The sequence below is a fragment of the Bos grunniens genome, chromosome 11, assembly GCF_055505025.1.
Source record: "Bos grunniens cultivar Pamir isolate PY7600 chromosome 11, Bosgru_T2T1.0, whole genome shotgun sequence".
In the NCBI taxonomy this organism is placed as follows: Eukaryota; Metazoa; Chordata; class Mammalia; order Artiodactyla; family Bovidae; genus Bos; species Bos grunniens.
The window spans coordinates 24,060,568-24,084,389 of record NC_141175.1 but is presented as its reverse complement, the minus strand read 5'-3'; the positions used below and the strand labels follow the sequence as shown (position 1 = coordinate 24,084,389).

Genomic DNA, 23,822 nt, shown 5'->3' with positions numbered 1-23,822 from the left:
TTACCTCTTTACTCACTTTTTAGTAACCTGGCAGATCTGTAAGTATTTTGCTGTTGTTCTGTTGCTAAGTCGTGTCTGACTCTCTGCGACCCCATGGACTGCAGCATGCCCGGCTCCCCTGGTCCTTCACTGTCTTTCAGATTTTGCTCAAATTCATGTCCATTGAGTTGGTAATGCCATCCAGCCATCTCATCCTCTGTCGCCCCTTTCTCCTCTTGCCCTCAATCTTTCCTAGCATCAGAGTCTTTTCCAATGAATCAGTTCTTTGCATCAGGTGGCCAAAATATTGGAGTCTCAGCTTTGTCATCGGTCCTTCCAATGAATATTCAGGGTTGATTTCCTTTAGGATTGATGGTTTGTAAGTACTTAAGTTTTATCATTTCTTCTTCCCTTCTAAGTCTTCATCAGGTAAAGACATGAGACTGACCATTTTCTTTCCTTAATATCCATACTGCTGCTGCTGCTAAGTCGCTTCAGTCGTGTCCCACTCTGTGTGACCCCATAGATGGCAGCCCACCAGGCTCCTCTGTCCCTGGGATTCTCCAGGCAAGAATACTGGAGTGGGTTGCCATTTCCTTCTCCAACTATCCATACAATGCCCCCCAAATAGTCAAAGGTATAAGCTTCTACCATAAGATCTGGTTTCATGTATTTACTTTAAAATATTTTTTCTTGCTGCATATTCACATACTACACAGATACACAAAGTCTAAGTAATCTTCTGTTACCATTTTTCACACAGCTCCTCACTAAGGAGTAGAGGGAAACTCTAAGATGATCCTTTTTCATTTGACTTCGGGCATTGTCCAATTCTACTGATTCTCTTGCCTAAGTTCCATCTTCATCCTTACTGCACATTGGACTGTGTATACTTACTTGCACTTTTATGGATCATTTGAAGAAACTGTTTAGTCTTTTGAGCTTAGTGGAGGAGATGGCTGAAGTTTTGCATGATAGGATCAGCTGAGCACTAGACTTTATATAGGATTAGATAGCAGAATGCCAACTGGACTTCTGTTAATACAATAGCTGTGCAACACTATTGTATTAAGCATGTGATAAGCATGTTATCTCTCAAAGCTTCATTTTTCTTATGGTAAAATAAGGAAACAAGTAACAAGTATTGTGAAGAGTAGAATTAAAATCATTCTAGGGGGAGCATTAGCATGGTACTTGGCATATAGAAAACGCTCAACAAATGCAAGTTGCTAATCTCATTATTATTTCTACTGTTTCCAAAAAGGACTGTGGATATTTGTCTCTATTTCTTTGGGCTGCCCTGGTGGCTCAGTAGTTAAGAATCTGCTTGCAAATACAGGAGACCAGAATTTGACTGCTGGGGTTGGGAAGATCCCCTGGGAGGAAATGGCAACCCACACCAGTATTCTTGTCTGAAAATTCCATGGACAGAGACGCCTGACAGGCTACAGTCCATAGGATTGCAAAGACTCAGAAATGACTGAGTGATCATGACATTGATGATTTATTTCTTTAGGAATAATGCCACACCTTAGTAAAGACCCATAGCTCCCTGTTTCTTCATGAAATGCTCTATTCTCCAGCCTACTGTTTATGTGTTCTGCCCCTAAAGGGAGGTTTATCCTCTCTTACACAGAAATGAACTCTGCACAGAAAATGGCTGCCTTGACCCTTTCTGTACAATACTATTTTAATCAAAAATTTCTTCTAAACTTTACCTTGCCCAGTATTGAAGCTTTAGGTGTACCTCTGGTGAATCATTTCTTCCTGTCATTATATTTGCTACATTAGTTCATATTATGCTATTTTATGGGGCGGCGGCCAAGAGGAGTTACCTCATGCCCAAGGTCTGGGGTGGAGGTCTAGAGGAGTAACCCCACGTCCAAGGAGTGGCAACTGTGTGGGCGTAGGAGGGCCGAGAGGAGCTATTCCACATTCAAGGTCAGGAGGGGCGGCCATGAGGAGATAACCCTGGTCGAAGGTAAGGAGCAACACCTGCGCTTTGCTGGAGCGGCCCTGAAGAGATACCCCATGTCCAAGGTAAGAGAAATCCAAGTAAGACTGTAGGTGTTGTGAGAAGGCATTGGAGGGCAGACATACTGAAACCATAATCACAGAAAACTAGTCAATCTGATCACATGGACCACAGCCTTGTCTAACTCAATGAAACTAAGCCATGCCACTGGGGCCACCCAAGACGGGCGGGTCATGGTGGAGAAGTCTGACAGAATGTGGTCCACTGGTGAAGGGAATGGCAAACCACTTCAGTATTCTTGCCTTGAGAACCCCATGAACAGTATGAAAAGGCAAAATGATAGGATACTGAAAGAGGAACTCTCCAGGTCGGTAGGTGCCCAATATGCTACTGGAGATCAGTGGAGAAATAACTCCAGAAAGTATGAAGGGATGAAGCCAAGCAAAAACAATACCCAGTTGTGGATGTGACTGGTGATAGAAGTAAGGTCTGATGCTGTAAAGAGCAACATTGCATAGGAGCCTGGAATGTTCGGTCTATGAATCAAGGCAAATTGGAAGTGGTCAAACAGGAGATGGCAAGAGTGAACATCAACATTCTAGGAATCAGTGAACTAAAATGGACTGGGATGGGTGAATTTAACTCAGATGATCATTGTATCCACTACTGCGGGCAGGAATCCCTCAGAAGAAATGGAGTAGCCATCATGGTCAACAAAAGAGTCCGAAATGAAGTACTTGGATGCAATCTCAAAAATGACAGAATGATCTCTGTTCGTTTCCAAGGCAAACCATTCAATATCACAGTAATACAAGCCTATGCCCTAACCAGTAATGCTGAAGAAGCTGAAGTTAAACGGTTCCATGAAGACCTATAAGACCTTTTAGAACTAACACCCAAAAAAGATGTCCTTTTCATTATAGGGGATTGGAATGCAAAAGTAGGAAGTTAAGAAACACCTGGAGTAACAGGCAAATTTAGCCTTGGATTGTGGAATGAAGTAGGGCAAAGGCTAATAGAGTTCTGCCAAGAGAATGCACTGGTCATAGCAAACATCCTCTTCCAACAACACAAGAGAAGTCTCTACACATGGACATCACCAGATGGTCAACACCGGAATCTGATTGATTATATTCTTTGCAGCCAAAGATGGAAAAGCTCTATACAGTTAGCAAAAACAAGACTGGGGGCTGAACTGTGGCTCAGATCATGAACTCCTTATTGCCAAATTCAGACTTAAATGGAAGAAAGTAGGGGAAATCACTAGACCATTCAGATATGACTTAAATCAAATTCCTTATGATTATACAGTGGAAGTAAGAAATAGATTTAAGGGACTAGATCTGATAGACAGAGTGCCTGATGAACTATGGACGGAGGTTCATGACACTGTACAGGAGACAGGGATCAAGACCATCCCCATGGAAAACAAATGCAAAAAAGCAAAATGGCTGTCTGGAGAGGCCTTACAAATAGCTGTGAAAAGAAGAGAAGCGAAAAGCAAAGGAGAAACAGAAAGATATATGCATCTGAATGCAGAGTTCCAAAGAATAGCAAGGAGAGATAAGAAAGCCTCCCTCAGTGATCAATGCAAAGAAATAGAGGAAAACAACAGAATGGGAAAGACTAGAGATCTCTTCAAGAAGATTAGAGATACCAAGGGAATATTTCATACAAAGATGGGCTCCATAAAGGACAGAAATGGTATGGACCTAACAGAAGCAGAATATATTAAGAAGAGGTGGCAAGAATACACAGAAGAACTGTACAAAAAAGATTTTCAAGACCCAGATAATCATGATGGTGTGATCACTCACCTAGAGCCAGACATCCTGGAATGTGAAGTCAAGTGGGCCTTAGAAAGCATCACTATGAACAAAGTTAGTGGAGGCAATGGAATTCCAGTTGAGCTATTTCAAATCCTGAAAGATGATGCTGTGAAAGTGCTGCACTCAATATGCCAGCCAATTTGGAAAACTCAGCAGTGGCCACAGGACTGGAAAATGTCAGTTTTCATTCCAATCCCAAAGACAGGCAATGCCCAAGAATGCCAAAGAATGCTCAAACTACCGCACAATTGCACTCATCTCACCAGCTAGTAAAGTAATGCTCAAAATTCCCCAAGCCAGGCTTCAGTAATATGTGAACTGTGAACTTCCAGATGTTCAAGCTGGTTTTAGAAAAGGCAGAGGAACCAGAGATCAAATTGCCAACATCTGCTGGATCATCAAAAAAGCAAGAGTGTTCCAGAAAAAGCATCTATTTCTGCTTTCTTGACTGTGTGGATCACAATAAACTGTGGAAAATTCTGAAAGAGATGGGAATACCAGACCACCTGACCTGCCTCATGAGAAACCTATATGCAGGTCAGGAAGCAACAGTTAGAACTGGACATGGAACAACAGATTGGTTCCAAACAGGAAAAAGAGTACATCAAGGCTATATATTGTCACCCTGCTTATTTAACTTCTGTGCAGAGTACATCATGAGAAACGCTGGGCTGGAAGAAGCCCAAGCCGGAATCAAGATTTCCGGGAGAAATCTCAATAACCTCAGATATGCAGATGACACCACCCTTATGGCAGAAAGTGAAGAGGAACTAAAGAACCTCTTGATAAAAGTGAAAGGGGAGAGTGAAAAAGTTGGCTTAAAGCTCAACATTCAGAAAACTAAGATCGTGGCATCTGGTCCCATCACTTCATGGGAAGTAGATGGGAAAATAGTGGAAGCAGTGTCAGACTTTATTTTTTAGGGTGACAAAATCACTGCAGATGGTGATTGCAGCCATGAAATTAAAAGAAGCTTACTGCTTGGAAGGAAAGTTATGACGAACCTAAATAGCATATTAAAAAGCAGAGACATTAGTTTGCCAACAAAGGTCCATCTAGTCAAGGCTATGATTTTTTCCAGTGGTCATGTATGGATGTAAGAGTTGGACTGTGAAGAAAGCTAGCACCAAAGAATTGATGCTTTTGAACTGTGGTGTTGGAGAAGACTCTTGAGAGTCCCTTGGTCTGCAAGGAGATCCAACCAGTCCATTCTAATGGAGATCAGTCCTGGGTGTTCTTTGGAAGGACTGATGGTAAAGCTGAAACCCCAATACTTTGGCCACCTCATGCGCAGAGTTGACTCATTGGAAAGACCCTGATGCTGGGAGGGATTGGGGGCAGGAGGAGAAGGGGATGACAGAGATGAGACGGTTGGATGGTATCACTGACTCGATGGGCATGAGTTTGAGTAGACTCCGGGAGTTGGTGATGCACAGGGAGGCCTGGCGTGCTGTGATTCATGGGGTCGCAAAGAGTCGGACATGACTGAGTGACTGAACTGAACTGATAGAGAATGAACTGGAGATGAGAGGCTGAGCCACATGTGCTCAGCCACATGTGAGGCCACATGTGAGTGCAGGCATGTAACTAGTCAATAGCTTCCCCAAAGTTCCTTTCACAGAAGGGTGCAAAAACATGTTTGCTCTTTGAATAAATCACTGAACAAATCTTTATTGTTCAATGAGATTGTGATTAAATCTATGGATGTTCAGAGAGATTTTAAAATGGTAGGTTCATTATTAGGTCAAAGGATAAACCTTGTCCTTTTCAGTAAAATCTTTACCCATCTGTGAAACACTGACAAGTAATTAGCAAGAAAATGTGAAAATATACTCAGGTTGATCTCTGTGCCTTCTCCACCCCTCTCTGTAACAGGGAAATCCAATGATGTTTTTCTCCCTGAACAGCTAGATAAAAACACAATGAATTGTGTGCAATTCAGTGAGAGAATGAGAACATTAGATTTTCCATCCTGGATGTGAATTAAAAGCCATAAGAACTTTTACTGACTTCATTTGGAAAATAGAATCTTCTTCCAGAAAGGCTGAGCACTGCTGCAAAGACTAAGGCAGGCTCTCAATTATTCCTCTGAGGAGGACGTTTGGCACTTCAGAGCAATTCAATTCGAGTCTCGGAGAAAAGGGGACCTCCGAGGTCACCTCAATGTGCCTCACCACAGGTACCAAGCTGCTCACAGAAGTTGTCATTTATCCAGGGAACACAGCATCCCAACTCTCTCAGGAGGAGGCAGCTTGATTCAGCGGCTGAGATTCTAAAATCCCCTGGATGATTCTCAGCTTGGACCCTTCTCTTCATCACTACAAATTAATTTTAGCTCAAGTCTTACCACTTCTTCTCTAGGCTCTGGCATCAGGCTTATAGGTCTCTATCTGGCATCTAGTCCCCATTCCACTCAATCACAAATGCCCAACATTCTTTTTTTTTTAATTTATTTTTTAATGGGGAGATAATTGCTTTACAAAGTTGTGTTAGTCTTTTCCATACAACAGTGCAAATCAGTCACAATTTGAGCCCCAAAATTCTTTTAAACTATAAATATGGTCATGTTTATTCTCTACTCAGAATGTTTCAACTCTCTGCATGGCCTTCAAAGACATAAATGTTTTGGTCTCTGTCTACCTGTCCCATTGCATTCTCTTTCTTGCATTTTATGTTCCACTGGTACTGACATCTCTGGGCCTCTACCCACACTGTTGTCTTTTTGGCAACCTTGTCCTTCCTCCTCCACATTGTTCAGCCATCAACTCTTCCCAAATGCATGTCTCCCCCTACGCTGCTGGGCTCAGGGTCCTGTTTTTCCCTGGGAACATCCTATGCTTACCTTCCCAAAGGATTTTCTCCTTCAGTGAAATCATCATTGGAGGACTAAACATTGATTCTGATCTGGCTTCAATATGTTGTTTTAAATTTGAATTCAGATCCTTTCAAGCTTTGGTTTTCAATAGATGCTCTGTGACTGAACATATGAGAGACAGTTTCTATAATGATTTAATACATACTTCTTTCAACTGGGCTTTCCTGGTGGCTCAGCTGGTAAAGAATTTGCCTACAATGTAGGAGACTTGGATTCAATCCCTGGGTTTGGAAGATCCCCTGGAGAAGAGAACCGCTACCCACTCCAATTTTCTGGCCTGGAGAATTCCATGGACTGTATAGTCCATGGGGTCATAAAGGGTCAGACATGACTGAGCAACTTTCACTTTTTTAAATTGAGGTATATTGGTCTTAAAATATTATATTAGTTTCAGGTATACAACATAATGATTTAGTGTTTTCACAGATTACAAACCATACAAAGTTATTATAAAATGTTGACCATATTCCCTGTGCTGTACAACATAGCCTTCTGACTTATTTTATTTTATAGCTGGCAGTTTGTACCTTTTAATCCCCTTCATGTATTTTGCCTCTCTTTTTATCCCTTTCCCTTTCAGTGCTAGCTTGTTCTCTGTAAGTTTGCTTCTATTTTGCTGTATTTGTTCATTTATTTTGTTTTTAGATTCTGCTGCTGCTGCTGCTGCTAAGTCACTTCAGTTGTGTCCAACTCTGTGCGACCCCATAGACGGCAGCCCACCAGGCTCCCCTGTCCCTGGGATTCTCCAGGCAAGAACACAGGAGTGGGTTGCCATTCCTTCTCCAATGCATGAAAGTGAAAAGTGAAAGTGAAGTCACTCAGTCATGTCCGACTTTTAGTGACCCCATGGACTGCAGCCCATCAGGCTCCTCCATCCATGGAATTTTCCAGGCAAGAGTACTGGAGTGGGTTCCCATTGCCTTCTCCATTTTAGATTCTATATATAAGTGAAAACAGATTTTTATCTTCCTCTGTCTGATTTTTTTCACTAACTATAGTAACCTCCAGGTCTATATGTGTTGCAAATAACAAGATTTCATTCTTTTATATAGCTGCATAATTTTCCAGTGTGTGTACATCTATCTCATATCTTTTTTATCCATCTGTTTGTTGATGAACACTTAGGTTGCTTCTGTTATCTCGGCTATTGTAAATATGCTGCAATAAAAATTAAAACTAACTTTTCAAATTAGTGTTTTCATTTTCTTTAGATGTATGCCCAGGAGTAGAATTGCTGGATCACATGGTAGTTCTATTTTTAGTTTTTCTGAGGAACCTGCCTACTGTTCTCCATAGCAGCTGCACCAATTTACCTATTTACATTCCTATCGAAGTGTACTAGGAGCCCTGGTCTTCATATCTCTCTGATACTTGTTACTTCTTGTCTTTAGGACTACCGTCATCCTAACAACTGTGAGGTGGTATCTCACACTGGTTTTGATGTGCATTTTCCTGATGATTAGTGGTGGGGAGCATCTTTTCATGTGCCGGCTGGCCATCTACATGTCTTTTTGGAAAAACGACTCTCTCTTCTTCAATTCTGAATGATAACTTTGCTGGGTCATATCATTGGTTGTAGTTTTTGTTTTTGTTTTTTTTTCCCTCCCCCCTCTTTAAGAACTTTAAATAAATCATTCTGCTCCCCTCTGGCCTATAAAATTTCTGAAGAAAAATAAACTTATAGCTTTATGGAAGCTCCCTACTCTGTGACTCTCTGTTTTGCTCTTGCTGCCTTTAAAATTTTCTTTTTAAAGTTTTGCTATTTTAATTATGATATGTTTTGGTGTTGGCCTCCTTGGATTCATCTTATTTGGGACTCTCTTTGATTCCTAGACCTGCATTTCTTCTTCAGGTAAGGGGACATTTTCAGGTAAGGGGACACTTTCTGTCTCTCTTCTCTTTCTGGGAATCCTATAATGAAAGTGTTAGTATATTATATGTTGTCCCAGTGGGCCCTTATCCTCATTATTTTTTTCTTTTTTCTGTCCTGGTTTCCACTATCCTGCCTTTCAGTCCATTTATGTGTTCTTCTGGATTGTCTAATTTGCTGTTTCTTCTTTCTAATGTGATTTTCACTTAGATTGTTGTACTCTTTAGCTGTGATTCATTCTTTTTTTTACATTTTCTAATTCTTTCTTAAAGTTCTTACTGCATTCCTCAATTCTGATTTCAGTAAGAATTCTTATGACTATCATTTTGAATTCTTTGTCAAGTAAATTAGTTATCTCAGTTTCATTAGTTTCCCCCCTCCCCTTAGATTTTATCTTGTTCTTTAGTTTGGAATATAGTCTGTCTTACTTCTTTTGTTTCACTTTCCCTGTTTTTCTCTGTGAAATCAGACAAAGCAGTTACCTATTCTGCTCTTGAAGTAGTACCCTTATGTATGCAGTCTGCATATGCCCAGTGGCTCTTCTGGAAGAGTTGGAGCTAAAAAGAGCATAGGCTGAGGCTTTTCCTGGAGTATTCCAGGGTCCTTGCCTTGGAGGGTGTTATTTGGATCTAGGAAGAGGTGGAAGGGGTTAGAGATAGCACCCAGGTCAGGCTGGGGTTTCTCCCAAGGCTTGCTGGTGACCGATGCCTTGGCAGTGGGTGAGGCCAGAGCTGGAGCCTGGTGTGAACCACTGCTTCTCCTGGGGCATGCTGGTAGTCACTGCCTTGGGCTGAGGAACTGGAACAGAAGCCTGATATGGGACAAGTGGAATGCTGGGGCAGCTAGGTATGCCAGACAGAGCACCAGGCACTTTTCAGTCTGCTACCTCTGCATTGGCACTGCGAGAGAGTAAGTCTGTGTGTGTGCCTTTAAGAGCAGTCTCAATTTCCTAAAGGCTTCCAGTAAGCCTCACTGATTTTCAAAGTCAATCAAGGGCACTCTTCTTCCTTGTGCCGGACCTCAGCACTGGGATGCCCAGTATGGGGTCTGAATCCCTCGCTTTTTAGAGAAATTTGAGCTTGTGGGTTGCCTGCTGGGGGGTTGGATCTGAATTAAGTCATTACTCTTCTCCTACCAGTCTCTTTGTATATTTTATATCATTGGTTGTAGAAGAGCTGTTCCGCTACTCTTCAGGTCGTTCTCAGGGAAAGTTATTCTCTATGTTATCAGGCATGTTTGTGGGAGAAGGTGAGCACAGGGTCTTCCTGCTCTGCCACCTTGCTCTCTCTCCAAATGCATTTTCAAGGCCAGCTGGGTTCAGGGCCTTCCTTGGCGGCTCAGACGGTAAAGAATCTGCCTGTAAAGCAGGAGACCCAGGTTCAATCCCTGGGTCATGATGATCCCCTAGAGCAGGGAATTGGCAACCCACTCCAGCATTATCGCCTGGAAAATTCCATGGACAGAGGTACCTGGGGGACTACAGTCCATGGGATCGCAAAGAGTCAGACATGACTGAACGACTAACACACACACAAACTGGGTTCAAATTCAGTTCTGCAAACTACCTGTATGTGTCTTTAAACAATGTTCCTAACTGTGGAAATTAATTTTTTTTTCTCTGGCACACAGATAATACTGTCAATTAGAGTTCTGTTAAGAAATTAAATCATGTGTAAAAGTAAAAAAGTATTTAGAACAAGGAAATATATGTTGATCAATAAATATTAGAAATAATATATCAAATTAAATGTTTTTCAACCTTCTCAGTCACAAACTCTGATTTCTGTTCTTTCATAACATTTTCTTTTTTTCTTGGAGTCTCAGAATTTATATGTGTTCTATGAAGGTCCACACTAGTGTTAGAGAAATAGGGAGAGAGAAGTAGGCAGGTCCTTCTAGTCCACATAAATGTTCGGTCCTGAGGTTGAATTAACAAATGTAAAGTGACTGACACATAATTGATGCTTAAATGTATAGACTGCCTTCTCTCTGTTTTATGAGGTAGATGACAAAACTTGGTTCTTTGTGGTCGTTTCTTTTCTTGGAAAAAGATCTAATGCCAAACTAAGTAGGTAGAATAATGGCTACCCCCAAAATGACCACATCTTAATACTTAGAACTTATGAATATGTAAGATTACATGGCAAAGGGAAATTAAGGAAGCAGATACAATTAAGTTGCTAATTAGCTGACTTAAAACAGAGTGGTTATCGTGGATCATCCATGTGAGCCCCACATACTCGTAAGGGTTCTTGAGCATGGAAGAGGGAGGCAGAAGGGGATTAGAGAAAGAAATATGACAACAGAAGTATGGTCACAGAGAAGTAATGTTGCTGCTTTTGAAGGTAGAAGAATGGAGCCATGAGCCAAGGAATGTGGGTGGCTTTTAGAGAAATTTAAAAAGGAAGAAAATGGATGTAACCCTAGAACTTCTAGAAGGAATGGAGCCCTGCAAATATTCTAGTTCACTGAGACCTGTGTCAGATTTCTGATTGACAGATCTTTAAGATAATAAATTTGTGTTACCACTTAGTCAGCAGTCATTTGTTACAGCAGTAATATAAAATTAATACACAATGTTTGAAGGAAAAAAAATTGGAATTTCTGATGGACAGGAGTTTCAAGTTTTGATTATAGGGCATTGTATCAGTAATTAAACAAAATTGCCTATAAAGTAAGGAAATGGATTTCTTGAGACCATGAATGTTCGTAGCACATAAATCCTAACAGCTTATATGTTTCTCATTCTTTATATTTTTGTCAGCAGTCTGCAGGGAAAGTCAAAGTGCCTTCAACAGTCATGAGAATGTTAAGGGCCTGCCATGGTCTTGCTCTCCCTGTGTGTAAGGGTAAATTTAATGCTGGTGAGAAAGAGATGTTAGGGAAGCAGTTCTGTAAGATGCTGCACATGTGTTAATCATTTCACATGACAATGACAAGAGCAATGACGACCATTAATTGTTTAGCATATTTCAGGGGCTGTATATTATTAGATTTCACCATTACAAGAGAAAAAATATATGAAAGAGACATTATTTGTTGCTGTTCAGTTGCTAAGTTGTGTCTGACTCTTTCCCATGGACTGCAGCGTGCCAGGCTTCCCTGTCCTTCACTATCTCCCGGAGTTGGCTCAAATTCACGTCTGTTGAGTTAGTGATGCCATCCAACCATCTCATCCTCTGCCTCCCTCTTCTCCTTTTGCCTATTTGTAAAATAGGAAACTAAAATACAGAGAGGCTAAGTGACTCACCCAAAGGTGCAGAACTCATAAATCATGGGGCTATTACCCATATTTAGGTCTTTGTGACCCAAGACTGTGCTTTGTATACTGTTTTGTACTGTTTTCCTAACAAGCCACATGTCTATTTTTCATATTGGGATAAAAAAGCAACTGGAATTGTGCTAAAATTTGTATCACACCTTAGGTTATGAAATCTGCCCCCCTGCCATGAAACCAATCCTGTACACAGAGCTATTTGATACATTAGATATTCAATGCTCACTATTTCTAATAAATGTTGGACGTCAATCTGCTGCTTATGGTAACAAAGAGCTATTATTTCACTACAATGTCATCACACAAAATGTCATTGTATTTTCCCAGGCACAGTGCTGTGATATACACAGTAACACTAAACTCAGAGGTGATTAGGACATTTTCCCAGAACAAAGTGTGTCCCAGAAGAAACAATGTGATGTGGCTTATCCTGGTGTGTTATTTTCTCCGGAGCACTTGTCTCCTCCCCCTGAAAGCTCACATATTTTAAGCTTCACAAATAGCACTTTGCAGAGGACTGTGAAATGAAAGGCCCACACCATGATGGAGGACTCTAGGGGGCATGTGTGTGTGTCTGCTTTCCTTAGGCAGATTCTGAAAAGGCGCGGAATGTGGGAGGTGTTATGGTAGGTTTCCTGATGCCTAGGGAGCATGAAAGGATTCCTTCATCAACCTTATTTTTTTGCAGGACTTCAAAGGGAGGCCAAGAAAGAATAGGTTTGGGAGCTGTCAGGCTAGAAATTCACCAACTACTCTGTTTCAATTGTGTTTTGAGTCCAGTGCTCCCCATGACCTCATGCTGTGCTGGAAACTGACAAGGGTGCTGAGCACACCTGCTTGTCAAAACTTGACTAGATTGCCACCAGGGTTTTTTTGTTTTTGTTTTTCTTTTCATCTCATTCTATGCACACTCACCTGGAAGGGAAGATAGTGACTAAGGAACCAGCAGATAAGAGATTTGAATCTTTTATGATTAATCTATATATTATATCCCCAAGACGTTGGAGATGAGAAGTCATGCTTTTACTATGTTAATCGTTGTAATTAAATATACTCAATGTACTCAAAAGCCAAGTGCCTCCTGTTACAAAGAAAATATTGTATTTTTTTCTTCTTTCTAGACCATGCCACTTCCATACATCCTGTGGATAACATAAATAACTGTTACCCTGCCCTTGAGAAACTTAGCTAACTGGGGAGAAAAGGCCTCACATGTGGCAAAACCCAGAGGTATTTAAGGTACCTACCACAGGAAGGTGGCACTTAACACCTAAGGAAGGCTTGGGGATTTCCAAGCAGCTCAGTGGTAAAGAATCTGCTTGCAGCACAGTAGATGCAAGTTTGATCCCTGGGTTCGGTTAGTGTTAGTCGCTCAATCGTGTCTGACTTTGCAACCCCAGGGACTGTAACCCACCAGGCTCCTCTGTCCATGGAATTCTCCAGGGAAAAATACTAGAGTGGGTTGCCATTCCCTTCTCCAGGGGATCTTCCTGACCCAGGGATCAAACTTGAGTCTCCTGTATTGCAGGCAGATTCTTTACCATCTGAGCCCAGGAAGATCCCCTGGGAAGGAAATGGCAATCCACTTCAGTATTCTTGCCTGGGAAATCCCATGGACAGAGGAGCCTTGTAGACTACAGTCCATAGAGTCTCAAAAGAGTCGGAGACAACTTAGCAACTAAACAACCATCACAGTGGCTTAACACATTAAGGAACTGAGAATTATTTGAGTATAAAAGAGAATCTGCTATATTAATGTCATGGCCAATGCATGTCATATTTCCAAAGGAGGACATAGCACTAGGAGTCAGAATTACTTGGGAATATTCCAGAAGGCAGTGAGTGTATAAGCTGAACTTTAAGGAAATCAGCAGAGGTTGAAGGGGTAGAGAAGAAAAACAGGGGCATTCTAGGTGGCAAGGCTGCTACATGCCTATCCACATGTACCCAGGCAGGTCTGGATGAAGTTGAGGCTTTTTAACGAGAGGAATGAGAAAGGGGTAGGAAAGGCAGGTTAGGCAAGGCCTTGAGTGTTCTTGCAAAAGTCTACACCTAGTTCTACAGGTAAAGGCTGCACTTGGCAAGTTGTGTTTTCCTTTAAGCATGGGCTGAGGAGCGCTGGTGATGGTAAATGTGACACTCTGGGTGACGGAGGGACAGAGGATAGGGATGTCCAGCTGGGAAGGTCGTTTAATTGACCCAACAGGGAGAAAAAGGAGCATGAGAACAAATATGTGGCCCACTAAAGGCTAAATGCCTTCCATACAAGATCCCATTTTTATCCTTTGGAGATCCTGCATAATGGATATGGCTCTCCTTACTTTAAAGATGAAGAAACTGAAGCTTGGGCAAGTATTTTAATGAGCTTCAAGTCAAAAGACTACTATTTTAGTAGAACTTTTCTTGGCTCTAAATCTCTTGTTCTTTCCACTTTGTCAGGCTGCTAGGAACTCATGAGCAAAAAGTGACTGCATGTCCCAATTCAACCCCCATACCACAAGTGCCAATAACAGAGCTCACATCCTCCTCACAGACACACAAACATGTTCCAATCACCCACCTCCACTCTTCCCAAAAGGCTGGGAAAGGGAATCAGAACATGGAGCATAATAAACACCCTCAGTAGGAAGAAGAGGATTCTTCTTTTGTTTATTAACTGAAGTCATCTCTTTACTGAATTCCACCATGGTGATCTCATGATCTAACATGCCTATAAGCCTTTTGGGGTGCTCTGGGTAAGATATGTTTCTTTATATTTTCCTTTTGGAATTTTGAAAGGCAGGCTGTAATTAAATTCCTTTTTTTTTCCACTTTGATGTCACCCGTTCTCACATGCACAACCACAGCTATTCAAATCCTGCATACTATATAACAACACCCTCCCAGGAATGATGGCTGTATCCTGGAATGATCTATTTGGTGTCTCTCTCTCATACCCAGCTGAGAGATGTTTGAGACTAAGGTGATTGCTTTTTTAAAAAATACGCTTTCCTAAGTTCTAGATTTTGATATAACCTCTCGATATACTTAAGTGAAGTATAGGTTAAGAACTGTGACTACATCTACAGCACAATAAACAGCTAGGCATTTCAAAAATTTTCGCAAGATAAGAAAATCAGTGGATTCAGTTGTTTACAGTGGTTAAACAATCCGACACATTTAGGTTAATGTGGATCATTCCCTGTTGTGAAGGCTTAGTATTTGTAGATGCTCGTCTTATATAGTAAATAAACCCAAACAGGAAACCAACATTTCTTACCAGATAATCTCAGTCCTAGGTATTTTATTATATTGAATTATCTTTGCAATGAATCTGTTATTTTTAGCAAATTTACAATTTGTATATTTTATGTATCAATATGTATTTTATGACAAACTATTAGGGCTTCCCTGGTGGCTCAGACGGTAAAGCGTCTGCCTGCAATGTGGGAGACCCAGGTTCGATCCCTGGTTCGGGAAGATCCTCTGGAGAAGGAAATGGCAACCCACTCCAGTACTCTTGCCTGGAAAATCCCATGGACGGAGGAGCCTGGTGGGCTACAGTCTATGGGGTCACAAAGAGTCGGACACGACTGAGTGACTTCACTCACTCATATAAAAATATAGAGCTATCGTTCTTTAATTATTAGGTAATTAATTTTTGTTTCTCCCTTGGTGGTATTTTAAAAATTTGTTTCAATTCATCATGTTGCTTCACAAAAACAAATGAGACAGCAAGTGACTTGAGTTTTAGTTTCTCTGTACCATATACTGAATGTGATACTGAACAAGCCATTTCTCCCCTTATGAATCAAGTTCTTCACCTGTAAAATGAGTTACTTTAAATAAGTGTTACAGTTTGACCAACTCTCAAATTTCCAGGCAAGGAAAAGTGGTATGGTTATATCTGAGTGCCAGTGTGTATCAACCTTGGAGGTTTCCAGAAGTCATAAACCAGCCCGGCAGGTTTGACCTGATTGATATCTTTCCTGGCCTAGAATCTCAGCTTGGCTGCCTGCTTGGCTCCCACCCAAACTTCCTGGCAGCCCGTCTAATGTTCAAGCATTCTGCCTAGGTGGTCTTGGAAGAGGTAAATATGCTGAAATGAAAGTTTCTGGTTTCCAAATTTTCACCATTAAGAACTTTAACTGTGTTTAAAGTTAAGTTTAACTTAACTTTAACTGTGTTAAGTTGCTCCTCTAAGAATTTCTTTAGTTTTTAAAGTTTTGCTAAGTAAACTTCATTATTCTTGTAATGATTCTTATTCCTATATTTGTGTTAACAAAGGGATATTAAACTGTTTATCTGGGCTCCTGGTAGAACAGTGATTACCAGTGTGACACTCTAGTTGAAAGCAACAAACTTCAGTTATTATTTCATGTGATCTGTGTGGAGGTAAATGTAAGATTTCCAATTGTGACATGACCTTACATAAGGATAAAGAAAACAGATCTGGAGGAATGTTGGGTTAGGAAAGGATGCTGATGCCATAGTCCTTTGTTCCAGATACAGGGGAAGGAAAATTCTTAGGGCCTAGCCAAGCTGTGGTTAGATCAGAGGAGATGCACATATACAGGCAAGTTTGTTCACCAGAAAAATGCAGACTTGAATGAAACAGCATAGAGAACCCAAGAAGGGGCATTGGGGAAGTACAGAAAAATATGAAGAGAGTATTTAAGAACCAACAATATGTGGAATAACCTAAAATGACAGTCATGGGGTAGAGTAACTAATCCCAAGGTTTGAAACAATATTTTGGCATAAAGTTACTTTAATATAATGTTAATTCAGTGTAAGGTGAGAAAATTCCATCTGGTGCAGTGTGTCTGGTCAGCTGGTGCAGTAAATTGATACGTGTTTTCACACTCTTGGATTGGAAGAATTAATACTGTTAAAATGGCCACACCACCCAAAGCACCCTACAGATATAATGTGATTCCTATCAAATTACCCATGACATTTTTCACAGAACTTGAAATAACCCTAAAATGTATATGAAACCATACAAGACCCAAAATTGTCAGAGCAATCCTGAAGAAAAAGAGCAAAGCAGGAGGCATAACCCTCTCAGACTTCAGACAATACTACAGAGCTATTATAGATACTATCAAAATGGCATAGTATTGTACAAAAACAGATTTATGGATCAGTTGAACAGAATAGAGAGCCCAGAAATAAATTCACACACCTATGGTTAATCATCAACACAGGAGGCAAGAATACACAGTGGGAGAAAGAATGAGTTCAACAAGTGGTGTCAGGAAAGTTGGTCAACTACATGTTAATTAATGAAGTTAGAACACTCCCTTTCCCTGTACATAAAAATAAACTCAAAATGATTTAAAGACTTAAACACAAGACTTGACACCATAAAACTCCTAGAAGATATCATAGGCAAAATATTCTAACATATATTGTACCAATGTTTTCTTAGGTCAGTCTCCCAAGGCAAAAGGAATAAAAACAAAAATAAACAAATGGGACCTAATCAAAATTATAGATGGCCAATAGGTACGTGGAAAAATGTTCAACATAATTATTACAGAAATGCAAATCATAACTGCAATGAGGTACCACATCATACTGGTCAGAATGGCCATCACTAAAAAGTTTACAGATAAATGCTGGAGAGAGTGTAGAGAAAAAGGAAACTCCTACACTGTTGGTGGAAATGTAAGTTGGTGCAGCCACTATGGAAATTAGTATAGAGGTTTCTCAGAAAACTAGCAACAGAATTGCTGTATGATCCATTGATCCCACTCCTGGGTAAAACTATAATTCAAAAAGATACATGCACTCCTATGTTCACAGCAGCACTATTCACAATAGTTAAGACAAAGAAGTAACCTAAATGTCTGTCAACAGATGAACGGATAAGGAAGATGTGGTGTGTGTGTGTGTATATATATATATATATATATAATGAAATACTACACAACCATGAAAATGAATGAAATAATGCCATTTGCAGCAACATGGATGCAACTACAGATTATCATACTACATCAGAAAGACAATATCATATGGTATAATTTTTATGTGGAATCTAATGTATGACATAGATGAACCTTTAGATGAAACGGAAATAGACTCACAGACAGAGAGAGTAGACTTGTGGTTGCTACTGGGGAGGGCACTGGGGGAGGGAGGTTGGGGTTAGCAGATGTAAGTTATTATGTAACTTACAACTTACAGAATGGATAAACAAAAAGGTCCAAGTGTATAGCACAGAGGACTATATTTAATATCCTATGATAAACCATAATGGAAAAGAGTTTATTAAAAAAGAATGTACATATATATATATGTATGTATGTATATATATAAAACTGAATCACTTTGTTGTATAACAGAAATTAACACAGCACTGTAAGTCAACTATACATAAATTTAAAAAATTAAGAAAAAAAGTTGATATGGGTTCTGTTATTCCTGAGGTAAGTGTGAGAAAGGACCTCAAGTCTTCAGAAGCCTGGTATGTAACCACTGAAACAAAAATGAATGTTGATTAAACTGTTCTGATTATTTGGAATTTCAAGACTTAGATTAGATACGTGAATGATCGCTAATTTGTCAACTGATGATCTAACATCTGTAGAAGAATTCAAGTAAAGTCTGAGTAGAGAATGGCTGTGGCATCCTCATCATCCTGAGAATGGAGTGGAGTAGAGCAGACAGACTTCCTGGACTTCCCTGGTGGCTCAGATAGTAAAGCGTCTGTCTACAATGTGAGAGACCTGGGTTCGATCCCTGGGTTAGGAAGATTCCCTGGAGAAGGAAATGGCAACCCACTCCAGTACTTCTTGCCTTGAAAATCCCATGGACGGAGGAGCTTGGTGCAGGCTACTATCCATGGGGTCTCAGAGTCGGGCATGACTGAGCGACTTCACTTCAGAGCAGACAGAGACAATAGAGTATGGCCATATTATGTAACATTCTCTAAGGTTGGTGTGAGGGAGGCCAGCCTGCTAAAGAAATATCACAGCACTGATGTACAGATGGCATCCTTGATTCTTAATGACACATAGGTACAGCTCAGACCTGGTATGGAGCCGGAGAAAAACAGGATCTGGGGCCCCAATTACTAGGAGATCCAATGATGGTCTCAGAATAGGGCCTTATCATGCAAGAATGAACCCAGGAGTAGAGATCATGTTAAGTCACTGAGCCCCACCTAACACCCCTCTCAATTTATGTTTAAGGAAACTGAGGCCCAATGAAGTATTGTGGTTTGCTCGAGTTCATATAAATAGAGAAATGAGTCTGAGTTTTCTAATCTTCTTTCCAGTAGTTCACACTGGCTCACCCATAAATTGACAAGACCCCAGAAAAGCCCTTGGGTTGTGGCAGCCTCAAAAGTTTCCATGGTGTTCTGCTAGACTGCCTTCTCCTAAAATACACTCCAAACTGTACCACCAAATGATGTTGTTTTTCCTCTTGAAATTGTTAGGAATCTTCTGGTCTCATCTGACAAGTGGAGCAGAACTTATAGGCTTTGCAAAGGTCTTTCATTAGCCAAATACAGGAGAGCCTCATTAATTTGAGTGCATCAGTGAAGACCTATCAGATAAGGTATTTGAGCCAAGCTAATCCTTGACCCCAAAACCAGGAGCGCAAAGAAACACCAACAGCAATCTGTGGAACTAGAACACTGAAGTATTTCCAGATATTTTATTAGATTCAAATTCCTTGCTAAGTCCTAAATTAGTCTGCATTATGCAATATTTAAATATAAATAAACTTTTTTTTTTTTTTTAGTTGTATATAATAACCAGGAGGAGAAGGGGATGACAGAGGATGAGATGATGGGATAGCATCACTGACTCAATGGATATGAGTTTGAGCAACCTCTGGGAGTTGGTGTGGATAGGCAAGCCTGGAGTGCTGCAGTCCATGGGGGTTGCAAAGAGTCAGACATGACTGAGCAACTGAACTGAACTGAACTGAATTAGCCTTGAACATTCTTACCTAATAAAGGTTCTAGTAGGTCTATATCAAAGACTTAGTTTGGTTGTACACAGATTCCTATTTGTGTAAAGAATGAATGTGTGTGTGCTCAGTTGCTCAATCATGTCCAACTGTTTGCACACCCATGAATGTAGCCCACCAGGCTTCCCTGTCCATGGGGTTTTTCAGGCAAGAATACTGGAATGGGTTGCCATTTCTTACTCCAGGGTATCTTCCTGACCCAGGGATTGAACCTGTGACTCTTGTGTCTCCTGCATTGGCAGGTGGATTCTTTATACCACTAGTGCCACCTGGGAAGCCCAAAGAATGAATATTCATTATTATCTCCCTTTTGTTTTTCAATCTAAGATTCAATGAACTTAATGTTGGGAAAATTCAACTTCAGACAATTCAATTCAGTAATCTTTAATACCATTTGCCAGTCACTCAACTAGTTCAATGGATTTTGAAACAAATTAAGTTTAATTTTCTGTGGAAAACTGAAGGACAGGCTTGAGATTTTTCTATTGAAATTTATCTGCAATTTAGCAGTGTTCTAAATACAGAGGTTGGCAAACTTTTTCTGTAAAAGAATATATTTTTAAGTTTTGCAGGCTACATATGATCTTTGTCTCATATCTCTTTCTTCCTTATCCCTATCACCCAACCCCTGCCCAAACTCTTTAAAAATACTTTTAAAAGTTCTACCTATGGGTCACACAAAAACAAACATGGCCAGGTTTGTCCCACAGGGAATAGGTTGCTCATCCCTATATGAGTCTGAGTGACATGCCCTGTAGGTTTGATATCAGATTATTTTGTCTTCTCTTCATACATGAGTCTACAACTAATTTACTCACAATACATCAATCTGAACTTAGAGGTGATCCCAAACACTGGTGCTTAATTTGTTGAAGCGGTCATAGACATGGACATAAAATTTACTATATAGCTTATACACTACCTGTAAAAAGAGAATTTTGCGTAAAATTCAGAAGGCTCATTGAATGTCTAGATCTATTAATAGGTTCTAGGTTAAGGAAAACATGTTCTAGATGGTTCTTTTTTTAATCCCCTGCCCCCACCGCCAAACAGACAAATAGTGATACAGATATCTTTTTCTAAGAGAACTTTGGGTAAAGTGAACAGCATTCTTAGCATATGAAATTTTAAAAGTCTGGCTAGTATGCCTTTCATGGAGTGTTTGCCAATTTGTTGATTTTGCTATATTTAGATATTTAGCTAATTGAGTTTGTTTGCTATTATAAATAATATGGTGAACATCTTTGTGTATAAAACTTTCTGCTTTGTGACTAAGTATTTTTCTCATCAGTGGAATAACTGGATCCAAGAATCAAAAGAGGAAAGATTTTTAAAATTTTGTTAAACACAACACCAAAGATAGTTATCAAATCGCAAGAGAACAAAAGAGGAAGGGAAGAAATTAGACCTACAGAAACAAATCCAAAACAATAGGAACATACATGTTGATAATTACCTTAAATATAAATGGATTAAATGCTCCATCCAAAAAGACAGACTTGCCGAATGGATACAAAACAAGGCCCGTTTTTATGCTGTCTACGAGAGTCCCACTTTAGATCTAGGGACACGTGCAGACTGAAAGTGAGGGGGCGAAAAAGGGTTTCCATGGAAATGGAAACCAAAAGAAAGCTGGAATAGCAATATTCATATCAGAACAAATAGACTTTAAAGACTGTTACAAGAGACAGAGAAGGACACTACATAACAATTGAGGGATCAATCCAGAAGAAGATAAAACAGTTGTAAATATATATGCATCCAACATAGGAGCACCTCAATATATAAGACAAATGCTAACAGCCATAAAAGGGGAGATCAACAGTAATACAATAATAGTGGTGGGCTTTACACCCCTACTTATACCAATGGACAGATCAGACAGAAAATCTATAAGGAAACAGAGTCTTAAATGACACATTAGACGTGCTGCTGCTGCTGCTAAGCCACTTCAGTCGTGTCCGACTCAGTGCGACCCCATAGACGAGAGCCTACCAGGCTCCCCCGTCCCTGGGATTCTCCAGGCAAGAACACTGGAGTGGGTTGCCATTTCCTTCTCCAGTGTATGAAAGTGAAAAGTGAAAGTGAAGTCACTCAGTCGTGTCCCATTCTTAGCGACTGCATGGACTGCACCCATCAGGCTCCTCCGTCCATGGGATTTTCCAGGCAAGAGTACTGGAGTGGGGTGCCATTGCCTTCTCCAGACACATTAGACCAGATAGGCTTAATTCACAGTTATAGGACATTCCATCCAGAAGCAACAGAATACACTGACTTCTCAAGTACACATGGAACATTCTCCAGGATAGATCACATCTTGTGGTCACTGGGGGAAAACGGCAGGGGTGGGGGAGGGATAATTTGGGAGATTGGGGTTGACATATACACACTACTATATATAAAATAGGCAACTAATAAGGACCTACTGTAGAGCACAGGGAACTCTCCTCAATACTACCTAGTGGCCTAAATGGGAAAAGCACCTAAAACAGAGTGTGCGTGTGTGTGTGTGTGTGTGTAACTGATTCACTTTTCTGTACACCTGAAACTAACACAACACTGCAAATCAACTATATTCCAATAAAAATTTAAAAAATAAAATTTTGGACCGCAAAAATAATTTTGTTGTTAATTCATCGTGCTAAATCAGTTATATATATTTTATGCATAATTGTATATAGAGATTTTAATTTGTATGTACATATAATTTATTTTGGTCATCATAGGAAACCTTCAGGTGTTGTAGAGAGTGCAACATTATTTATGGTGCTTACCCCAAACACCACTTTTGATTTAAGTGCTCTATACACGGTCTAAAGAATATGTATTCTAATCACCTTGTCTCGTGAGTAACAAGAATCCTAATACTCTGAATGCTTAGCTTTGTCTCAGTGAACAGTGAATCTTGAGATCTTTATGGTTTGATATTATCTTGATAGAAATTAATTAAATTTCTGGTAGAAATCACTTTGGTAGAATTTTCATTAATCCATCTATTCACTCAAAAAGTATCATTTAATATCTGTTTTATACAGTCATGTTCTAGGAAGGTGACTACATCATAACATCATTAGTGGCAATAATAATATTTAAACAATAGGGAATTTTTTTATTATATAGCACATACAATGCACCACCCATTGTTTTAAGTCCTTTTCTATATATTAACTTATTCTGCTCTATGAGGTAAACGATTTTAGCATTCCATTTTACAGATGAGAAAACTGAGGACTAGAGAAGTTTATAAATAAACCTCAAATCATCTACAAAGTAAACCTGAGAGACAATATTTAAACTCAGAAAATCAAAATCAATAGTTCCTGGTCTCACAACTGTCTCATGCTAATACAGTGTGAGTATTCTTTATGAGGTGAAGAGTTTCCTATTTCAATGTTTAAGTCATCTACATAGATGAAACTTTGTTTACAACAGAGAAGATTAAGATGAAGAAGAAGTGATACTAGATCATGAGCTTGTATGTTTTTCTTTTCCTAGGCGTAAGTCCAAGTAAACTTCCAACCCACAGATGCATGAACTCTTCCCTAAATAGACACACTCAGAAGACCCTGTGGCCCAGATTCAAGTAACATCAAATGTTTTTTCAAAGCATTCATGTGCTAGTCTCCAGGCATGCCATTTCCCAGAAGGTTCTTTTGTTTTATCCCCCAAGACTCCCCTGATTTTGGTTCCATATATTTTGCCTGTTATCCTCAGGACCTTGCATAAGTTCCCAGGTCTTAATGTAACCTCACAATAGGATCTGAAGGGAGTGAATCCTCAGTGGCTAACACTGTTGGGAAGTCTATTAAAGAAACACTTTCCTTATGAAGAGAAAATCTGTACCCTGCCTCTAGATCATTCTTAGCTCCAGCACTACTTGAGAAGCTATAATTCTAAGTGCTTAAATCTGTTCAAGAAACTGCGAGAGAGCAGAAACACACATTTTGGAGTCTATACACACTGGAGTCAGGCTCTTACCTTTACCCCTTACTAACTGTGTGACTTCGACAAGGAATTTCATTACTGGTTTCCTTATCTGAACACTAGGG

The 23,822-nt window shown here is 40.0% G+C and overlaps 1 long non-coding RNA gene across 7 annotated transcripts in view; it reads left to right on the top strand.

Annotated features, from left to right (window-relative positions):
* The window catches only part of LOC147362740 (uncharacterized), a 99,959-nt gene extending 76,350 nt beyond the window's left edge, over positions 1-23,609 (top strand). For 6 of the 7 annotated variants that reach the window (XR_015135790.1, XR_015135786.1, XR_015135788.1 and 3 more), the window contains one exon: positions 7,304-7,847. This is a non-coding gene — a long non-coding RNA (uncharacterized LOC147362740). Of the gene's footprint in view, positions 1-7,303; positions 7,848-23,268 lie in introns of those variants that run through there. The other variant, XR_015135789.1, reaches the window with a different exon arrangement.
* The last annotated feature ends 213 nt before the right edge of the window (positions 23,610-23,822 follow it).